This window comes from Macaca thibetana, chromosome 15, assembly GCF_024542745.1.
Source record: "Macaca thibetana thibetana isolate TM-01 chromosome 15, ASM2454274v1, whole genome shotgun sequence".
In the NCBI taxonomy this organism is placed as follows: domain Eukaryota; kingdom Metazoa; phylum Chordata; class Mammalia; order Primates; family Cercopithecidae; genus Macaca; species Macaca thibetana.
In genome coordinates, this window is record NC_065592.1 from 5,373,733 (window position 1) to 5,395,383 (window position 21,651).

Sequence of the window (21,651 nt, forward strand, 5' to 3'; positions counted from 1 at the left end):
AAGATGAAGCCTTTGCCCACATTCAACAGACAGCTCTTTCCTTCTTTCCTGAACTCACAAACTTCTAGGGGCTCTGTGTTGCCTACAGATACAGTCCAGGCTGCTTATTTAGCACAGGGTCCTTCATACATGGCTTTTCTTGCCTCCTATTCCCTACACCTGATCATTTATAAAGCAAGCAAGCTTTCTGTGATCTTGCTTCCATGCCTCTCTGCTCAAGCTGGGTCCTACTGTCATAAAGTCCATCTGCTCCATCACCATTGATCAAATTCTTGATGAAACCAGAAGGAAAGTTCAAGTCTCACCCTCACCAGTAAGTTGCCCTCATCACTCTGATTTTGACCTCTTTCTCCTGCAGCACTTTGTAGGTTGGTTCTGGGCTGGACCTGGCCTTGATCACAGTAGGGTCGGTCCTTCCCATGTCGTCTGCTGGGTCCACGCTCCTTGACAGCAGGTATAGGGGACTTACCTGGAACCCCAGAATGTGACTTTATTTGGAAAGGAGGTCTTTGAAGATGTAGTTTGATTCAGCTGAGTTCACACTGGGTTGAGGTGGGTTTTAAATCCAATGCCTGGGGTCCTCATAAGAAGAGGAGCAAACAAAGAGGGACACAGAGGAGAAGTCTGCATGAAGATGGAGGCAGAGACTGGGCCGATGCAGCCACAGCCAAGGAACACCAAGTATGACCGGTGACCATCAGAAGCTCGGAAAGAGCCAGGGAACAGCTGCTCCCTTGGAATCTTCAGAAGGAATCAACCCTGCTGACTGATACCTTGGGTTTGGGACTTTTTGGCCTCGAGAATTGTGAGAGAATAATCTGTTGTTTTAAGCCACCCAGTTTGCAGTAACTTGTTATGGCAGCCCTGGGAAATGAATATAGCAGGCATCAACATTAACAATATTTACTCAATCCTCACGCTGTGTGGGCATTCTGCTAGGTATTCATGCGTGTCTCTCACTGGACTGTCCGTATTAATCTATTCCCACGCTGCTGTGAAGAAATCCCGAGACTGGGTAATTTATAAAGGAAAGTGGTTTAATTGACTCACACTTCCTCAGGACTGGGAGGGCCTCAGGAAACTTACAATCATGGCAGGAGGGGAAGCAAACACATCCTTCTTCATGTGGCAGCAGGAAGGAGAAGTGCTGAGCAAAGTGGGGAAAGCCCCTTATAAAACCATCAGGTCTCATGAGAACTCACTCGCTATCCCGAGAACAGCATGTGAGAACCACCCCCATGATTCAATTACCTCCCACAGTTTCCCTCCCATGACATGTGGGGATTATGGGAACTACAGTTTAAGATGAGATTTGGGTGGGGACACAGCCAAACCATATCACTGTCCTGGGAACCTTCTGAGCTCGGAATCTAAGGTATTGGTATCATCTCCATTTTACAGATGGAGAAACTGAGGCTTGGAGACTCACCCAGGACCACACAGCTTGGTTGCAGAGCCAGGATCCCAATAAATCAGCCCTCTCTGTCCTCACCAGAGGGCCCGGCTCACACACTGCACACCCTCAGCTGCCATGGCCAGTTCTCCCAGTCTCTAATTTACCCTCTGAATGCCGGCACTTCCCAAATCTTGGCCTCTGCCTTCAAGTCTAAACTCCAAATCCATGTCCACTGGGCCTGTCTCTCTGGCATCTCAATTGAGCTGGTCCCAAAGTGACATCAGCACATGTTCTCCAGTCCAGTTCCCACCTCATGTCTCAGGGAATGGCACCACCCACACCCCAGCCAAAATCCTGAGTTCACCTTCTGATATAGTTTGGATGTGTGTCCCTGCCCAAATCTCATGTTGACATGTAATCCCGAATACTGGAGGTGGGGTCTGGTGGGAGGTGATTAGATCATGGGGGCAGATTTCTCATGGATGGTTTAGTACAATTCTCTTGGTACTGTCCTCTTGATAGTGAATGACTTCTCATAAGATCCGGTCATTTAAAAGTGTATGGCACCTCCTCGATCTCTCTTTCTTGCTCGTGCTTTCTCTGTGTGATGTGCCTGCTTTCCATTTGCCTTCTGCCATGATTGGAAGCTTCCTGAAGCCTTCTCAGAAGCACATGCTGCTATGGTTCCTGTACAACCTGCAGAACTATGAGCCAATTAAATCTCATTTCTTTATAAATTACCCAGTCTCGCATATTTCTTTGTAGCAATGCAAGAACAGCCTAACACATCCTCTTTCTCCTCTATCTCCCGTCTTGCCACCTTAATCCAGGCTATCATCACCACTCCCCTGGAGTACTGCATCCCATTTCTAAACAGCCCCTCCCTGCCTCCTGGCCTGGCCCCATTCTCCACACCCCAGCAGATGTCGACCCAATTAAAATCCTTCAAGACTCCTCACTGAGCTCAGGATCAAGGTCAAACACCTTCACATGACCGACCCCTCGTGATCTGCCCCTGCTGTGTCTCCAGTGGTTGTGACTCAGACGTTCATTATCTGGTGACTGGGGCAAGTTTCTCTGACTCAGTTTCCTTACCTGTAAAATTACACCTACTGCATAGGATTATTCTGAAGGTAAATATATGCACGCAAAACCATAGGAAACTGCTTGGTACTCAATACACGTTGCCTGTTGGCTGACATTAGTATTTCTTGCCTCTCTTTCCTCAGCATGCTTGGTTACAGTCATGCTGGCTGCTTCTCAGCTGCTCCTGGCTTTCTCATTCCTGTTACTATTACACATGTTCCTACTTTCTAACTTTCTCTCTCTTTTCCTGGCTAACTAACTGCCACTTCTTCTTCATATCTGAATTGAAATGCTACCACCGACAAAAGTGGTCTGGGTGTCTGCTACTAAAGTGTCTTTGACTTATGCTATGACAACAAGCACTGGGTTGTATTACAATTGTGCTTGTATGTCTCTATCTCCCTTCCTGGTCTACATAAGGTTCTAGAGGCTCGGGACTCTCTCTTGTTCACTACTGAGTTCCCCCATGCCTAGCAAAGAAGCGCAGAGGAGATGCTAGTACATCATTGTTGAATGAAAGAATGCTTCTCTGCATTGACACATAAACGACTACATACTCTTCACTTAATACACGTAGAGTGCTTAGAACAATATGGGCTCATAGCAACTCCTCAGTAAGTGCTAGTTGCTACATTATTACTGCGATGACTGGGATGGTAGATGTATGAACAGAAAAGTACTATGGGGACCACAGAAGGATCTGCTACTTTGTCTGGAGGTGTCAGGGCAGCCGTTAGAGAAAGGTGTTTTCCAGGCCATGCACATTTGTGTGCTAAGCATTGGAAGCAAATCACCCCCAAAGATGCCTAAATCCTGAAATTTACAACCTGTGTGGCCCCCCTCTCATTGGGTGTGAGCAGTAACTGCCTTAGGCACTCACTGAGACTACCTAGTGACTTCCTTCTAAAGAATACGATAGGAAATGTGATGGGATGGCACACTTGAAGGGTTAGGTTATGATAGACCCTGTCTTCCATCTTATTTGCACTCTCTTTTTTGTTCTCTCTGATGGGAGCCAGCTGCCATATTGTGAGCTGCCCTGTGGAAAAGCCCACACGACAAGGAACTGTATCTTGTCAGCAACTGTGTGTGAGCTTGGGAGAGCATCCTTCCCCTGTCAAGCCTTGGGATGACTGTAGCCCCAGCTGACATCTAGACTGCAGCCTTGTGAGGGGCCCTGAGCCACATGACCCAGCTAAACTACACCCATATTCCTGATCCACAGAAACTGTGAGATAATAGGTGGTGGTGTTCCAATTCTATGTTTCTGATAACTATATTTCAGAATTAATCGCTCCACAGCAATAGACAACTAATGCATTCTTTGGTCAAAATTCTTCCCAAAAAGGGAAGGCTTGAAATATATGTGTTGTTTTGAATGAATCCAGCAACAGGTGGTATATTTTAAAGGCTGCACTTGGAGAAGTCAAACTGCTCTACTTTGGCAGGGAAGGATGGAAGAGCATCCACGGGTTCCTGGAATCTCTGTCTGGGACTGGCCCGTTTAGGATATTTCCTGGGATTTATTGAGCAGCCTATCACTTTTGCCAACATTCGTATCCTATGCTGATACATGATTTTTAAATTTTCAGGTCTACTTGCTAAGCAAGGGCTTTTAGAAGACGATGCATGGAAATGACAGTTCTCTAATCTACATCAATGCTTTTCTTTGCCAAAAAAAAAAAAAAAAAGGAGGAGGTGGAAAAGGGTATGATGGTAGCTTTTCTTTGGAAGAAGAAAGTTTTACCTTAGAATGGTTTAAAAAACAACAATACAACCATAGTTTAAGAGGCCAAGAAACTTGTTTTCCTAGACACTCAGGATAATGACTAATTTTACGTCTCAATTTGTCTGGGCCACAGTGGCCATATGTGTGGTAAAACGTGTTTTTGGATGAGATGAGCATTTTGCCTTCCACTATGTGGGTGGGCCTCATCCATTCAATTCAAGGCCTGAGTAGATCAAAAGACTGACCTCCCACAAACAAGAGGGAATTCTGCCAACAGACAGCCTTTGGACTTGAACTGCAACAGTGGTTCTTCTCTGTTCCCAGGTCTTCAGCCTGCCAACCCATCCTGCAGATTTTGGACATGCCAGACTCAAAAATCATGTGCGTCAACTCCTTAGACACACACACACAAACACACACACACACACACGCACACACACACATCGTGTTGGTTCTGTTTCTCTGGAGAACTCTTACTAATATACTCAGGATGATTTCAAATCAATCAACCAATCAGTTTATGTTAAGAATTTAAATTACCTTCAGAAAAAAAGGAACAAAGGTAAGAATTACCACAAATTTCTCCTCAGAAATTTTGTCGATTAAGATATAATGGAATGACATATTTAAAAAGCTGAAAGAGGCTGGGCATGGTAGCTAATGCCTGTAATCCCAATCCTTTGGGAGACTGAGGTGGGAGGATCACTTAAGGTCAGGAGTTCAAGACCAGCCTGGGAAACATAGTGAGACTTCATCTCTAATAAAAATGTTTTAAAAAGTAGCTGGTCATGGTGGCATGCACCCATAGTCCCAGCTACTTGAGAGGCTGAGATGGGAGGATTGACTTTGAGGTTGCAGTGAGCTATTAACACACTACTGCACTCTATCCCGGGTGACAGAGTAAGACCCTGTCTCAAAAAAGAAAAGGAAAAAAAGCTGATAGAAGGAAACCGTCAACCTAGAATTCTATACCCAGCAAAAATATCTTTCAAAATTGAAGGTAAAATACTTTTTCAGACAAAGGTCAAGAGAATTTATTCCATGCTCATTTTATAAAAAATGTTAAAGGAAGTTCTTTAAGTAGGAGGAAAATAATACCAGATGCAAACTTGGATCTACACAAAGAAATGAAAAATGCTAGCAATGGTAAATATGTGGGCAAATATGAAACATTTTTTCTCAGTTTTTTGTTTCTTTAAAAAATATTTGGCCGGGTGCAATGGCTCACGCCTGTAATCCCAGCACTTTGGGAGGCCAAGGCGGGTGGATCATGAGGTCAAGAGATCGAGACCATCCTGGCCAACATAGTGAAACCCCATCTCTACCAAAAATTAAAAAAATAGCTGGGCATGGTGCGTGCCATGTAGTCCCAGCTACTCAGGAGGCTGAGGCAGAAGAATCACTTGAACCCGGGAGGAGGAGGTTGCAGTGAGCAGAGATTGCACCACTGCACTCCAGCTTGGGCAACAGAGGGAGACTCCGTCTCAAAAAAAAAAAAAAAAAAAAAAAAAAAAATTGGCCAGATGTGGTTGCTCACACCTGTAATCCCAGCACTTCTGTGAGGCCAAGGTAGGAGGATCACTTGAGCCCAGGGGTTTGAGACCACCCTGGGCAACATAGCAAAATCCTGTTTTATTTCTTTTTTTTCTTGAGACAGAGTCTTGCTCTGTTATCCAGGCTGGAGTGCAGTGGCATGATCTCAGCTCACTGCAACTTCTGCCTCCTGGGTTCAAGCGATTCTCCTGCCTCAACCTCCCGAGTAGCTGGGACTACAGTCATGCACTACCACACCTGGCTAATTTTTGTATTTTTAGTAGAGATGGGGTTTTACCATATTGGTCAGGCTGGTCTCCAACTCCTGACCTCAAGCAACCTACCCACCTCAGCCTTCCAAAGTGCTGGGATTACAGGAGTGAGCCACTGCACCCTGCCGCCAAACCCTGTTTCTACAAAAAATGCAAATATTATCTGGGTGTGGTGGTGCACGTGCCTGTAGTCCCAGCTACCAGGGAGGCTGAGGCAGGAGGATCGCTTGAGCCCTGGGAGGTGGAGGTTGCAGTGGGCTGAGATCGTGCCACTGCATTCTAGCCTTGGCGACAGACCAACACACACACAAAAATTTGATTCTTTAAAGCAAAAATAATAACAATATTTTTATAATATAAACCCCTACCTAGGGTTTTATAACCTATGTAGAAGTAAAATTTATGACAACAATAGCACAAAGAACAGGGGGCAGGAAATAGAAGTGTATAGTTTATTTTATTTATTTATTTATTTTTGAGACGGAGTCTCACTCTGTCGCCCAGGCTGGAGTACAGTGGCGCGATCTTGGCTCACTGCAACCTCCGCCTCCCGGGTTCAAGCGTCAGCCTCCCAAGTAGCTGGGACTAGAGGCATGTGCCACTATACCCAGCTATGTTTTTATATTTTTAGTTGAGATGGGGTTTCATCATGTTAGCCAGGATGGTCTCAATCTCCTGACCTCATGATCTGCCTGCCTCGGCCTCCCAAAGTGCTGGGATTACTGGCATAAGCCACTGTGCCAGGCCTATTTTAGTTTTGAGATGGGATCTCACTCTGTCACCCAGGCTGGAGTACAGTGGTGCCATGTCGTCTCACTACAACCTCCGCCTCCTGGGCTCAAGCAATCCTCCTGCCTCAGCCTCTCAAGTAGCTGGGACTACAGGTACTCGTCACCATGCCCAGCTAATTTTTGTATTTTCAGTAGAGACACTGTTTTGCCATGTTGCAAGTAATCCACCTGCCTCGACCTCCCAAAGTGCTGGGATTACAGGCATGGAGCCACCATGCCTGGCCAGAAGTATATTGTTATAAGGCTCTTAAATTATATCTGAAATGGTATAGTAGCCACTGAATACAGACAGTGATAAGCTAAAGATTCACATTTTAAATCCTAGAGCAATCACTAAAAGCATAAAACAAAGAGGCACAGCAAAGAAGCCAATAGTGGTGGTAAAATGGAATTCTAAAAAATGCTAAATTAATCCAAAAGGAGGCTGAAAAAGACAAAAGAAAGGAACAAAGAACAGATGGAAAAATCGAAAGCAAATATCAAGAAGGTAAACTGAAGCCCAACTACGCTGATAATTATATTAAATGTAAATGGTCTATATGTTCCAATTAAAAGAACCATAAGCACATAAAATAAATGCGAAAATCCTTAATAAAACATGAATTAACCAAATCAACAGGTATTTTTCAAAATACAGCATGATCAAGTCGTGCTTGTCTAGGAGTGCAAGCATAAATCACCATCAAAAAAATGTATCTGTGTACTTCACCACATTGATAGGCTAAAATAAAGATATTTCTGACTATTCAATGAATGCAGAAAAAGCATTGGATAAGGCCCACATCTATTCTTTTTTTTTTTTTTTTTTTGAGACGGAGTCTCGCTCTGTCACCCAGGCTGGAGTGCAGTGGCCTGATCTCAGCTCACTGCAAGCTCCGCCTCCCGGGTTCACGCCATTCTCCTGCCTCAGCCTCCCGAGTAGCTGGGACTACAGGCGCCCGCCACCTCGCCCGGCTAGTTTTTTGTATTTTTAGTAGAGACGGGGTTTCACCGTGTTAGCCAGATGGTCTTGATCTCCTGACCTTGTGAACCGCCCGTCTCGGCCTCCCAAAGTGCTGGGATTACAAGCTTGAGCCACCGCGCCCGGCCTCATCTATTCTTTAATTTGGTAAAAGTCATAGACAAAAGTCTTAAAGCAAACATTATACCTACTGTAGAAAATTTATATGCATTTCCTTGAAGATTGGGAATAATGATAGATGCCTAATATCACCACTACTGGTTGACATAGTACTGGAGGTCCCAGCCAACACTATAAAAAGGGAAAGAGAAATGAGGAGAGTTATAATTTAAAAAGAAGAGACAGGCTGAGTGTGATGGCTCATGACTGTAATCCCAGTACTTTGGGAGGCTAAGGCGGGAATTTCACTTGAGTCCAGGAGTTCAAGACCAGCCTGGGCAACATAGGGAGACTTCACCTCTATAAAAAATTAAAAAATTAACCAGACATGTCTGTAGTCTCAGCTACCCAGGAGGTTGAGGTGGGAGGATCACTTGAACCTGGGAATTTGAGGCTGCAGTGAGCCATGATTATGCCAGTATACTCCAGCCTAGACAACAGAGCAAGAATTCATCTCAAAAAAAAAAAAAAAAAAAGGAGAGATAAAACTTTTATTTTCAGGTGATGTGATAATATACCTAGAAAACTCAACATAAATAAAAATAATTTGACAAACTAGTAAAATTAGAGAGTTCGACTAGGTGCAGGACATAAGATCAACCTACAAAAATCAATAGAATTTCTCTACTTCAGTAACAACCAAGTTGAAAATTAAAAAAAAAACCCACACAAAACAATATTAAAAACTACAAAATACCTAACAATAAATCAATAATACACTACAGGTCAGGCATGGTGGCTCACACCTGTATTCCCAGCACTTCCGGGGGTCGAGGTGGGAGATTTGCTTGAACCCAGGAGTTCAAGACCAGCCTGGGTAACATGGTGAGAGCCCACCTCTACAAAAAATTTAAAAAATGATCCCAGTGTGGTGGTGTGTGCCTGTAGTCCCAGCTACTCGGGAGGCTGAGGCAGGAGGATGGCTTGAACCTAGGTGTTCCAGGTTGCAGTGAGCTATGGTCAGGCCACTGCACTCTAGTCTGGACTGGAGTGAGACACTGTCTCAAAAATACATACTAGAATAATACTAAAGTAGACTTTTGGGAAGGACATTTTAAAACTCGAATAAATGTCCCACACAGAGGAGGAGCTGGACAGAGCAGAGAGAGCCTTCAGCTATGATATGGATCTGAAACCTGTGAGGAAAGGGGGGATTGCGTGTGACTAAGAGTTGAAAGCGGCATTGCTAAACAAAATCTCAAAAACCCAAAGTGCAAGTCAAAAAGAAAAAGAAGTGAATTTGATAACACCAAAATGAATGACTCTTTTCCAATGAGCTACAATATAGATAGTTAATAGGGAGATAATAGACTGGGAGAAGAGTCTCAGACTGCTTTGCAGTTCCAAGAGAGGTTTGATCGGGTTGATGAAGAGTTCTCAAGCCCATGTCCTCCACTGTCAGAGTCCCACACCTCCTCAGAGCTGTCCTGCATTAGGACCCCTGCTGTGCCTAGTCACGGGCTGGGAGTGGCTCAAGAGATGTGTGGCTTCATTGCAAATGGGGTATAGATCCAGAGCGGCGGCAGCTGAGCCTTCAACAATTAGCAGAAAAACTGAGTGGCACATTTTTCATGGCCTCTGCAGAGGCCTAAAAGTGAAATGTAAAACATAAATATATTTTTTATGTTTTAATATATTTTAATATATATTTTATGTTTAAATATATTTTTTTCTGTAACAATATAAATATGAAACATACAAATGGCCCCTCAGGGTGGCTCACACCTGTAATCCCAGCACTTTGGGAGGTCCAGGCAAGAGGATCGCTTGAGCCCAGAAGTTCAAGACCAGCCTGGGCAACAAAGTGAGACCCTATTTCTAATAAAATAAAATAAAATAACTAGCTGGGTGTGGTGCCACACTCCTGGGGTCTTAGATACACGGGAGGCTAAGGCAGGAGGATGGTCTGAGCCCGGGAGGTCAAGGCTGCAGTGAGCCATGTTTGCACCACTACACTCAATCCTGGGTGACAGAGTAAGACCCTGTCTCAAAAACAAACAAACAAACAACAAAAAACCCCATACAAACAGAGAAAGCTTAAGCATTTCTTTTGTGTGTGATTAAGGGTTGGAAAAGGCATTGTTAAACAAAATCTCAAAAACCCAAAGAGTAAATCAAAAAGAAAAAGAAGTGAATTTGATAACACCCAAGTTAATGACCTTTTCCAATGGGGCATAATATAGATAGTTAATAGGTAGATAACAGATTGTGAGAAGACACTTGAAATAGCTATAACCAGTTGGGCGCGGTGGCTCACACCTGTAATCCAGCACTTTGGGAGGCCGAGGCAGGCAGATCATGAGGTCAGGAGTTCAAGACCAGCCTGGCCAACATAGTGAAATCCCGTCTCTACTGAAAATACAAAAATTAGCCAGGCATGGTGGCAGGCGCCTGTAGTCCCAGCTACTCAGGAGGCTGAGGCAGGAGAATCACTTGAACCTGGGAGGCAGAGGTTGCAGTGAGCTGAGATTGTGCCACTGCACTTCAGCCAAGGCGACAAAGCAAAACTCCGTCTCAAAAAAAAGAAAAAAGAAAAAGAAATATCTATAACCAATGAGGGACACATGTATAGAATACATAGGGCACTTCAGCAAATCAAGAAAAAGATAGTAATTGTACTGGGAAAATGGTCAAAAGAGCCAGCAATCTATAGAGAAAGTAACCCACAGACTCATAACAAGGATATGAAAATGCTCCATCTCATTAAGTCAAAGAGAGGCCAATTAAAACAAGAACATGTCCGTTTAGCCCGTTATACTGAAAAAATTAAAGAGCTAGTCAACACTAAGTGTGGACAGGGATATGGACACTTTTGTGGGGTTCTAGTGAAAGTGTAGGCTGGGGCAGGTGTCCTGGAGAATAATTTGGTGGTGTATCTTAAAAGTAAGTCTAGGCTGGGTGCAGTGGCTCACGCCTATAATCCCAGCACTTTGCGAGGCCAAGGTGGGCAGATCACCTGAGGTGAGGAGTTTGAGACCAACCTGGCCAACATGGTGAAACCCATCTCTACTTAAAATACAAAAATTTAGCTGGGCGTGGTGGTATGCACCTGTAATCCCAGCTACTCGGGAGGCCGAGGCAGGAGAGTCGCTTGAACCCAGAAGGTGGAGGTTGCAGTGAGCTGAGATTGCACCATTGCACTCCAGTCTGGGGGAGAAGGGCAAGACTTCATCTCAAAAAAAAAGTCTAAAAAACCAAACACCACATGTTCTCACTTATAAGTGGGAGCTGAACAATGAGAACACATGGACACAGGGAGGGGAACAACACACACTGGGGCCTGCCAGTTGGGGCAGGGAGAGGAAGAGCATCAGGAAAAGCTAATGCACACTGGGCTTAATACTAGGTGATGGGTTGATACATGCAGCAAGCTACCATGGCACACGTTTACCTATGTAACAAACCTGCACATCCTGCACATGTACCCTGGAACTTAAAAAAAAAAAAAACTAAGTCTACAGTCTGAGCAGCATGGCAAGACCCGCCTCTACAAAAAAAAAAAAAAAAAAAAATCCAGGCATTGTGGCATAAGCCTGTGATCCTGTTACTTGGGGGGTTAGAGGAGAGAATCCATTGAGCTCAGGAGGTAGAGGCTGTAGTAAGCCGTGTTCGAGTCACTGTACTCCAGCCTGGGCAACAGAGCAAGACCTGTCTGTAAAACAAAAAAAAAAAAGGAAGTCCATGCACCCTATGACCCATCAGTTTTCCTCCCAGTTGTGTATCCCAAGTAAATTCTGAGCTGGATCCATAAGGGAACAGTATAGTGCATAGTGTATAGTGCATGGTGTATAGTGCATAGTGCATAGTGTATGGTGCATAATGTATAGTGTATGGTGCATAGTGCATAGTGTATAGTGCATAGTGCATAGTGCACAGTGTATAGTGTGTAGTGCATAGTGTATAGTGTATAGTGCATAGTGTATAGTGCATAGTGTATAGTGCATAGTGCAGTGTATGGTGCATAGTGCATAGTGTATAGTGCATAGTGTATGGTGCATAGTGTATAGTGCATAGTGCATAGTGTATAGTGTATAGTGTATGGTGCATAGTGTATAGTGCATAGTGCATAGTGTATGGTGCATAGTGCCTAGTGTGTAGTGTGTAGTGCATAGTGCATAGTGCATAGCGTATAGTGTATAGTGTGTAGTGCATAGTGTATAGTGTATAGTGTGTAGTGCATAGTGTATAGTGTGTAGTGTGTACTGTATATAGTGCATAGTGTATAGTGTGTAGTGCATAATGTATAGTGCATAGTGTATAGTGCATAGTGCATAGTGTATGGTGCATAGTGCATAGTGTATAGTGTGTAGTGCATAGTGCATAGCGTATAGTGTATAGTGTGTAGTGCATAGTGTATAGTGTATAGTGTGTAGTGCATAGTGTATAGTGTGTAGTGTGTACTGTATATAGTGCATAGTGTATAGTGTGTAGTGCATAATGTATAGTGCATAGTGTATGGTGCATAGTGCATAGTGTATAGTGTGTAGTGCATAATGTATAGTGCATAGTGCACAGTGCATAGTGTATAGTGCATAGCGCATAGGGTATAGTGCATAGTATATAGTGTACAGTGTACAATGTATAGTGCATATAGTGTATAGTGCATAGTGTATAGTGTATAGTGCATAATGTATAGTGCATAGTGTACAGTGTACAATGTATAGTGCATAGTGTATAGTGTATAGTGCATAGTGTATAGTGCATAGTGCATAATGTATAGTGCATAGTGTACAGTGTACAATGTATAGTGCATAGTGTACAGTGTATAGTGCATAGTGTGTAGTGCATAGTGCATAGTGTGTAGTGCATAGTGCATAATGTATAGTGCATAGTGCACAGTGCATAGTGTATAGTGCATAGTGCATAGTGCATAGTGCAGTGTATAGTGCATAGCGCATAGGGTATAGTGCATAGTATATAGTGTATGGTGTACAATGTATAGGGCATAGTGTATAGTGTATAGTGCATAGTGTATAGTGTATAGTGCATAGTGTATAGTGCATAGTGTACAGTGTACAATGTATAGTGCATAGTGTATCACCAGTGTATAGTGCATAGTGCATAGTGTATAGTGCATAGTGTGTAGTGCATAGTGCATAGTGTATAGTGTATAGTGCATAGTGTATAGTGCATAATGCATAATGTATAGTGCATAGTGTACAGTGTACAATGTATAGTGCATAGTGTACAGTGTATAGTGCATAGTGTGTAGTGCATAGTGCATAGTGTGTGGTGCATAGTGCATAATGTATAGTGCATAGTGTATAGTGTATAGTGCATAGTGTATAGTGCATAGTGTATAGTGCATAGTGCATAATGTATAGTGTATAGTGCATAGTGCATGGTGTATAGTGCATAGTGCATAATGTATAGTGCATAGTGTAGTGTACAATGTATAGTGCATAGTGTAGTGTGTAGTGCATAGTGCATAGTGTATAGTGTATAGTGCATAGTGCAGTGTATAGTGCATAGTGCATAATGTATAGTGCATAGTGTACAGTGTACAATGTATAGTCCATAGTGTATAGTGTATGGTGTGTAGTGCATAGTGTATAGTGCATACTGTACAGTGTACAATGTATAGTGCATAGTGTATATAGTGTACAGTGTATGGTGCATAGAGTATAGTGTATAGTGTACAGTGATGTTTATCACAATGTTACTTCTGGTGCTACTGCGGGTGTCAATCCCTGAGAGAGTGGAAAGTAGATTAGGGTAGGTTCACATTACAGAACAATTCTCAGCAGCTAGATGGAGCTTCATAACGATGTTGAATGGGAGGAAAAGTAAGAAACAGATTGCCACCTATAACATAATTCCACTTACATAAATTAAAAATACACACATATACATTTTGCATGGAAACATACAGACCAAAGGATACACATGATATGCATGGCAATGGTTGCTTATGTGCAAGGAGGAAACTGGATGTGGGGAATGAAGATAAAAGGGAACAAACAGGGCCGGGTATGGTGGCTCACGCCTGTAATCCCAGCACTTTGGGAGGCCGAGGTGAGCGGATCACTTGAGGTCAGGAGGTCACACTTGAGGTCAGGAGGTCAAGACCAGCCTAGCCAACATGGTGAAACTCGTCTCTACTGAAAATACAAAAATTAGCCAGGTGTGGTGGCTTGTGCCTGTAATCCCAGCTACTCGGGAGGCTGAGGCAGGAGAATTGCTTGAACCTGGGAGGCAGAGGTTGCAGTGAGCTGAGATTGTGCCACTGCACTCCAGCTTGGGCGACAGAGCAAGACTCCATCTCAAGAAAAAAATAAAAATTAAAAATTAAAAAAAGGGAACAAACAAATGCAAGTATAAAAAATTAGAGAGGGCCCCTGCACAAACCATGGATAGTAATGTGACTAACTCAGCCCTTGGGACCTGTTGTGGGCTGAATTTATTCCCCCAAACATTGACATGTTGATGTCCTAACTTGCAGTTCCTCAGAATGTGACTACGTATAAGGTCACTGCAGATGTAATTAGTTAAAATGAGGTCATGCTGGAATAGGGTGTGCTCCCAACTCAACGTTACTGGTGTAGTTATAATATGGGGAAATTTTGGACACAGAGACAAGTTCACAGGGAGAATGTCGTGTGAACATGAAGGCAGAGAACAGTGTGATGCATCTCAAGCCAAGGAACGAAGCAGGAGGAGGGGTTGAGCCTCAGGATGGCCAGCCAAACTCCAGAAGCTGGGGGAGAGGCAAGGACCAGATCTCCTCCAAGCCTTCAGAAGGAACCAACCCTGCTGACACATTGATCTTGGACTTCTAGCCTCTAGAACTGTGAGACAATAAATTTTACTCCAATTGTTGGAATAACAGCAAACCAAGATGGCGGCCAGCCCTGTGGGCACTTGAGCTACCATGGACACCAAGCCATGCAGCAAGAGTAGCTCTTGGCCCCTGACACTGCTCCCATTCAGCCTTAGTCTTAGCCTAAGTCTTGAAAGATTTATTCTAAGCTTTTTTTTTTTTTTTTTTTGAGACAAGTCTCACTCTGTTGCCCAGACTGGAGTGCAGTGACAGGATCATGGCTCGCTGCAGCTTCCAACTCCTGAGCTCAAGTGATCCTCCCGCCTCAGACACCCAAATTGCTGGAAATACAGGTGTGAACCACTATGCCTGGCTAATTTTTAAAATTTTTTTGTAGGGATGGGGTCTCATTATGATGATCAGGCTGGTCTTGAACTCCTGGTTTCCAGGGGGTCACCTGCCTCGGCCTCTCAAAGTGCTGGGATTGGCCGGGTGTGGTGGCTCACACCTGTAATCCCAACACTTTGGGAGGCCAAGGCGGGCGGATCACGAGGTCAGGAGATCAAGACCATCCTGGCTAACACAGTGAAACAGTGAAACTCCGTCTCTACTAAAAATACAAAAAAAAAGTAGCCGGGCGTGGTGGTGGGCGCCTGTAGTCCCAGCGACTCAGGAGATTGCGGCAGGAGAATGGCATGAACCCTGAAGGCGGAGCTCGCAGTGAGCTGAGATCGCGCCACTGCACTCCAGCCTGGGCGACAGAGTGAGACTCCGTCTCAAAAACAAAAACAAACACAAACAAACAAAAAACTGCTGGGATTACTGGTGTGAGCCACCGAGCCTGACCTGTTCCTGTCTTTTGACCTTGAAGTAGAGGTTTCAAGGGCCCTCTTATCCATCCTACCTCCTGGGGGTAGCAGAGTTCTTGAGAGCTTGGGAGACAGGCCCATAAGCACAACCTGAGTAAGCAGGCGGTGTGGTGGAAGGAATGGAGGTGTGCATTTGGAAGGGGTAGTGGGCTCAGGGCAGGGGCCTTTAGTGCCATCCTGGGGGTCCCAAGAAGACTTCCTGGGGGGGATCACATTGGAGTTGAGTCTTGGAGGAAGAACAGGTATGATCTGGGTGATGGAGAAAGGAAAGCATTCTTGGCCACCTCCAGCCTCCATGGTGGTGTTGGTTGTCAGGAACAGAAGCGAACATCTTCTAGCTCAGGTAAAAGTGGAATTTTTGTGTGTGTTATTTTTACTTTTTAGAGGAAGGGTCTTACTCGGTCACTCAGGCTGGAGTGCAGTGGCAAGATCGTGGCTCACTGCAGGTTCAGTGTTCTGGGGTCAAGTGATCCTCCTGCCTCAGCCACTCAAGTAGCTGGTACTTCAGTTGCATGCCACCGTGTCTGGCTAATTTTCATTTTTTTGTAGAGATGGGGTCTTGCTATGTTGCCCAGGCTTGTCTTGAACTCCTGGCCCCAAGCAATCCTCCTGCCTCAGCCTCCCAAAGTGTGGGGATTACAGGCGTGAAAAAGTGGAATTTATTGAAAAGATACAGGGGCATCTTCCAGACCCAAGCAGGCCTCCTGGGCAATGGGTTAGTCCTGCAGATCTCCTTCCTCTCTGTCGCCACAGCTGCTCCTTGCTGGTCTGGGCATGCCGGCTTCCTCAGCAAGGCTCCTAGTAGCTCTTCCTGCTTAACCTCTGCTGTCCAGAGTGCTGCTGATGGCCACAGCTGGGTCCAACTCCATATTACCCGCCCCAGGGACCAGCACAGTCCCGTCTTATTGCATAACCCCCGAAGGCACCTGTTTGAGGTGTTTTCTAAGTGATCTGCCTCTCCTGGAGTACAGCAGTTTGAATGATCCCCCTGCAGCCTTGTAAAGTTGCAATCCTCCACCAACACAATGTATCTCAGTCTTGGGGTCTCTCAGTTCAAATTCTCAAGAAGGAGAATCTGGCTGGTTCAGTGTGAGGAAGGTTTTCAGCCCTGATCCAGGTCCAATCAGGGTGTGTGTGTGTGTGTGTGTGTGTGTGTGTGTGTGGGTGGGTTTGGCTTGATTCACAGTGAGTAGCCCGGGCTGAAGGCAGATTCTCTAAGGGGTTGTAGCAGTTGGGATCCTGGCGGGAAACAGTAGCACCCTCCAAGGGATAATTAAAAAGACAGGTGTGAGCAGCTTCAGAGAAAAAAACAGGTGCTGAAGCACCTAAGGACTAGTGAGCTGTGGGGATCTGTGATCACCTCTGAGTGTGAAGAGTGAGTGAGGGGAACCATTACTAACAGCACGGGTGAGACAGGCCACGCAGCAGGAGCTGTGCATCACGGCCAGGCCAGGCCAGGTGGGAAGGCTCTTCCTTGCTCACCTGACCCTGCCGCACTTTGGTGAAATCCAAGAGGAGGGAGAGGACATGCTTAGCAGGTGTGGCTTAGAGGGGAGTCCAGACAGAGAAGGGCAAATGGAGAATGACCAGCACAGGCTGCAGACGCCATCTGGTGTGGAAGGAGAGGAGACGGCCTGAGCCAACGAAGGGCGGTGTGAAGCCTCTGGGCGTTCCTTGGTACTGGAGGACACGGTGCTAGACAGCAAGGGGAAACTGATGCGCTAGAGAGGCCAGGGCTGCAGAGGGCCTTGGGGACTACCAGCAGAAGCTCAGACCCCATCCTGTAGGGGATGCCCACTAATGGCAGGGCACCTGGCCAGGAGGCTGCCGCACAGACAGCTGAAAGCTAAAGCCAAAAAGCAATTCAAGTGGATGAACTTCGGGCACAGAGTGGGAAATATTTTTGATTGGTGGTGTCCTTCTAAAGGCCTCTGAATCCCGCAACATTCAGAAGGCCTTTTGTTTATGAGGGACAGAAATCCAATGAAACTAGCATTGGCCAAAATAGTTATTACTTCACGGAACTTGGAAGGCCAGGGCAAAGCTGGTTTCAGGGACTCTGGAAATGCAGAAGATAGCGGTATGAATTTCTCTTTCCATCTCTGTTTCCGTCTCCTTCACTCTTTAACTCGACTTGTCACACACCTTGCTGTAGCACAGGGGAAGGGAGAGGCCACAGCTTCCTCATCGCAGTTTAGTGACCCCAAAGGAAAGACAAAAATTGCTTTTTTTAAAAAAAAAAAACACCCATCTCTAAAGACCCAGAGGAGCACTCTAGTCCAGCTCAAGTCACAGGTCCACTCTAGACCAACCATGTCTGCTTGTTAAAGCAAACGAAATATGGCCTGAGAAGGACTCCGTACTTATATATTTGAGTCCTTGTGGACGAAAGGTAACCCCGCTTAACAGGCACGCAAAATTGAAAACTTAACTTAGTAGTATGCACCTGTAACAATAGCTGAGTATTGGCCAATCCCAGCAGCCATGCTTCAACCACTCATAGACTGCTGAGTGTTCAAATTGTTCAAATAAGGTAAACGCCGAGCTGCAACCAATCTCACTGTTTCTGTACCTCGCTTCCGACTCCTGTACGTCACTTTAGTTTTGTTTTTTTTGTTGTTGTTTGTTTTTTGGAGACCAAGTCTCACTTTGTTGCCCAGGGTGGAGTGCAGTGGCACAATCTCAGCTCGCTACAACCTCTACTTCCCAGGTTCAAGTGATTCTCCTGCCTCAGCCTCCTAAGTATCTTGGATTGTAGGTGCCTGCCACCATGCCCGGCTAATTTTTGTATTTTTAGTAGAGACAGAGTTTCACCATGTTGGCCGGGCTGGTCTTGAACTCCTGACCTCAAGCCATCTACCTGCCTTGGCCTCCCAAAGTGCTGGGATTATAGAAGTGAGCTACTGCGCCAGGCCACTGTACTTTGTCTATAAATTTGTTCTGACCCCTAGAGTCTCTCTGAATCTGCTGTGATTCTGGAGGCTGCCTCATTCGTGAATTCTTTCTCTCTTTTTTCTTTGCTCAATTAAATTTCATCTCATTGAACTTAAGTTTTCTTTTAACAACCTCCATGATGGGCATCTCAGATTGGCCGGGCCTGGTCCACCTGCTGTGGCCTGGGGCTGGTACTGTGACTGTGAGGACCATCAGCACTGAAAGAATCGAGGAAGGGCGGTTCACCTATTCAGAAGGGCAGGGGGAGATGTCACACAGCCAAATGCAGCAGATGTCCCCCACCATGTGCATCCCGTCAGCATGCCTGCCTACGCAGGGCTCAGCCCTTTCCTGCTCAGACAGGCCAGCCAGGAAGCCCCGTCACAGGGAGGCTCCAGGGTGCTGTGTGGAAGGTAGTGGTCTGAATAGTGTCTGTTAAGCAAACGACAAAAATCAACCCCAGAGAAGCAGAAAGCATCTTGGTGGCCCAGCCTGGTAAGTGGCGGGAGATGGTGGTAGAGCTGTCTTTGCCTGTCATCTTCGGCCTCTTCTCGCAAGCCACTGGTGGTCCATAATGAGATAACAATGACCATTCTTCTTCCAGACAGTGTAGAAACAGTGACAATGTGGTTATGGCCCCCTGCAGAGCGAGCAGTTGATGAGCTCTGCGTATGGCTGCTCTCCTCCATGGCAGAACGCATTCCTGCAGGATGAGGTCATGGAACCAAGGAAGGTCAGGGTCTGGGGGACTTCCTGGGTCAGAGCTCCAGAGCAGCGCTGCTCCCCCTGTCCTCCTCCTTAGGTCTCTCATCACTGGTGGTCTCAGAAATCTCTGAAGACATGTGAATCCCTGCCCTGGAGTGAATGCAAAGGGACGAGTTTGTTTCTGTGAAGTAGTCTGCAGATTCGTGGAACTGAGAGAACCCAGATCCTTCCCCATTTCCCTCGACCATTCCATCTCTGGACCCCATGCAGACTATGCTCGGGTGGTGACACAGAAGAATTTAGTGTTTGGTGGATCCGTTTCTGGAAGTGATGAACGCTGACAGCTGGCACGTAACAGTTATCAAAAATAACATTAACTGGAGTAGGCTCTGTGCCACTTAGAGCTTAATGTCTCACTGAATTCACCCCAAATCCCCATGAGCTACCATTGTTATTAGCCCTATGTTGCAGGTAAGGAGACTAAGGCTCATCCAGTTAGTATGATGAAACCTACATTCAAACTCTGGTCTATTTGAATCTAGAACTCTTAGCTTCCCCCCAGCGATTGTGTTAGAACAGAGGAAACAGCTCAATTTCCACCTCCCTCCTAAGCCTTCATGGCTCTAGACCTATGTTTATAAAGGTTGTCCACTGCTCAAGGGCGCAGGAGGGTTTGGGGCTGGTGGACAGGGGCCAAAACACAGCCCAGGGGTGCCATTTTTCTAAGTCTCACCAAGGCCCTATACTGACCAGCGGCGGCCCTACCCAGTACCATCCAGGGCCTGCTCCGAATTCTGACAACAGCCACGGTGCTGGCTACTGACACATCTGGCCCCCCTTAACTATGGTTGCCCCGCACTGTGACCCAATTGGTTCCCATGACAAAACCTGTTATTCCCATAACCCACCCAGCACCTTTTCGTCCCTAGGCTCTTGCTCCTTTGGTTCCCTCTGCCTGGAATAGCCTCTCCCCAGCCGCCTCGCCTGGTTCTATTAGGTGGGTGCAAAAATCATCGCGGTTTTAATGGCAAAAACCGTGATGACTTTTGCACCAACCTAATATTTCATAAAACCTACCTTTCCTTTAAAACCCAGCCTGATGCCTACTCCTTCAAAATGCCTTTCATATCCCGCAGTTCGACTTCATCTCGCTCTGCCTCCTCTCCCAGAGCTTTTGTGTTCGTGCTGGATGGAGCCCATCATACTCAGGCTCGCAATAACGGCCACCTACCTAGTGAGTGAGCATTTACTAGGCGCAGGGCTCTGGGCTAAACGCTGTCCATACTTCATCTCCTTGATTCTTCACGTCACAGATGTCATTATGCCCATTTCACAGAGGAAGAAACTGAGGCTTGGAGGACCTAAAGCCTTGTTTCAGCAGGAAACGCAATAAGGCCTTCTGATTTTCAAGCTGCCTCCTACTAGGGCTGGTTTTCCCTAGAAGTCATGACTAGGTGTGAAGTGTGAGCTACCTGAAGGCAGACGCCAGGGCTGTCCCCCGCAACCCCGGAGGCGGGTTTCTGCAAATGTTCAGCCCAGGAAGGAGGGCTGCCCTGGCCCCCAGCTTTCCGCCCCTTCCTAGGTGAGCCGCAACTCCAAGGCTCCCAAGTAGGCCCTTCACCCACGCGGGCCCCAGCGGCTCCTTGGGAAACAGGATCGCTGCTCTGTGGCCGCCCACAGAGAGACCCTCGGGGGTCGCCAGGCAAGCGAAGGGCAGAAACGACTCGGGGGGTGCAAAGGGGAGGGCGCTCGAACCACACCCAGCCTCCTCCAGCTTGTTTACGCCTCTCCGCCGTGTCCCTCCGCCCGCCAGTCACGTGACCACCCGCCCCGCCCCTTGGGCTCTCGCTTGGCTCCTCCCGCCGCGCCGGCCCTTCTTTTTGCCTCCTTCGCGGAGTCACAAGATCTCTTAGCAGCCTCCTTTCGGGATCCTTCCGCCTGGCCCCGCCCCCTTCCATTAAAACCCTCCTTGCTTTTTTTTTCTCGTCCAACCCGCATTGTGAGTTATGAGTGGGAGAGCCTCTTCCTTCCGGCGAGGTTGCCGAGCGCGGCCGTCTGTCCTTCCTTTCGAGAAGGAGGGGAGCGCTGGAGGGGGACTCTTTTTCGTGGCGGAGGCCGCCGACGGCCTTGGCCCTTTCACGACGGGGGAGGTGCTGTACGTCCAAGATGGCGGCGCCCTGTAGGCTGGAGGGACTGTGAGGTAAACAGCTGAGGGGGAGGAGACGGTGGGTGAGTATGGGGGTGTCTCCCCCTCCTTTTTATGGGGGCTTCCTGGGGCAGCCTCGGCACCATGCCTCCAGTCGGGGAGGCTCGGAGGGGCTGGAGCAAGAGGCTCACTTGCTTGGTAGGGATCCCGGGGAAGGGGGGGGTCGGAGAGCTCTCCCCTCCCTCTTATTACGCGCTATCTCCGGCGGGCCCGGCCGGGACTGGCGGGTCTGTGGGGAGGAGAGACGAGC

General features: G+C 46.5%; 3 protein-coding genes across 22 annotated transcripts in view; 2 read left to right on the forward strand and 1 right to left on the reverse strand.

The window, feature by feature from the left end:
• The window catches only part of AK8 (adenylate kinase 8), a 346,351-nt gene that overhangs the window by 98,308 nt on the left and 226,392 nt on the right, over positions 1-21,651 (forward strand). The gene's annotated exons all lie outside the window — the stretch shown is intronic.
• The window catches only part of GTF3C5 (general transcription factor IIIC subunit 5), an 870,547-nt gene that overhangs the window by 94,893 nt on the left and 754,003 nt on the right, over positions 1-21,651 (reverse strand). The window lies entirely within an intron of this gene.
• Positions 20,580-21,651, forward strand: part of TSC1 (TSC complex subunit 1) — a 55,198-nt gene continuing 54,126 nt past the window's right edge. For 7 of the 20 annotated variants that reach the window (XM_050759759.1, XM_050759772.1, XM_050759767.1 and 4 more), the window contains exon 1: positions 21,329-21,424. The gene's annotated coding sequence lies outside the window, so the exon portion shown is untranslated. Of the gene's footprint in view, positions 20,778-21,202; positions 21,425-21,651 lie in introns of those variants that run through there. The other 13 variants (XM_050759760.1, XM_050759769.1, XM_050759777.1 and 10 more) reach the window with 7 other exon arrangements.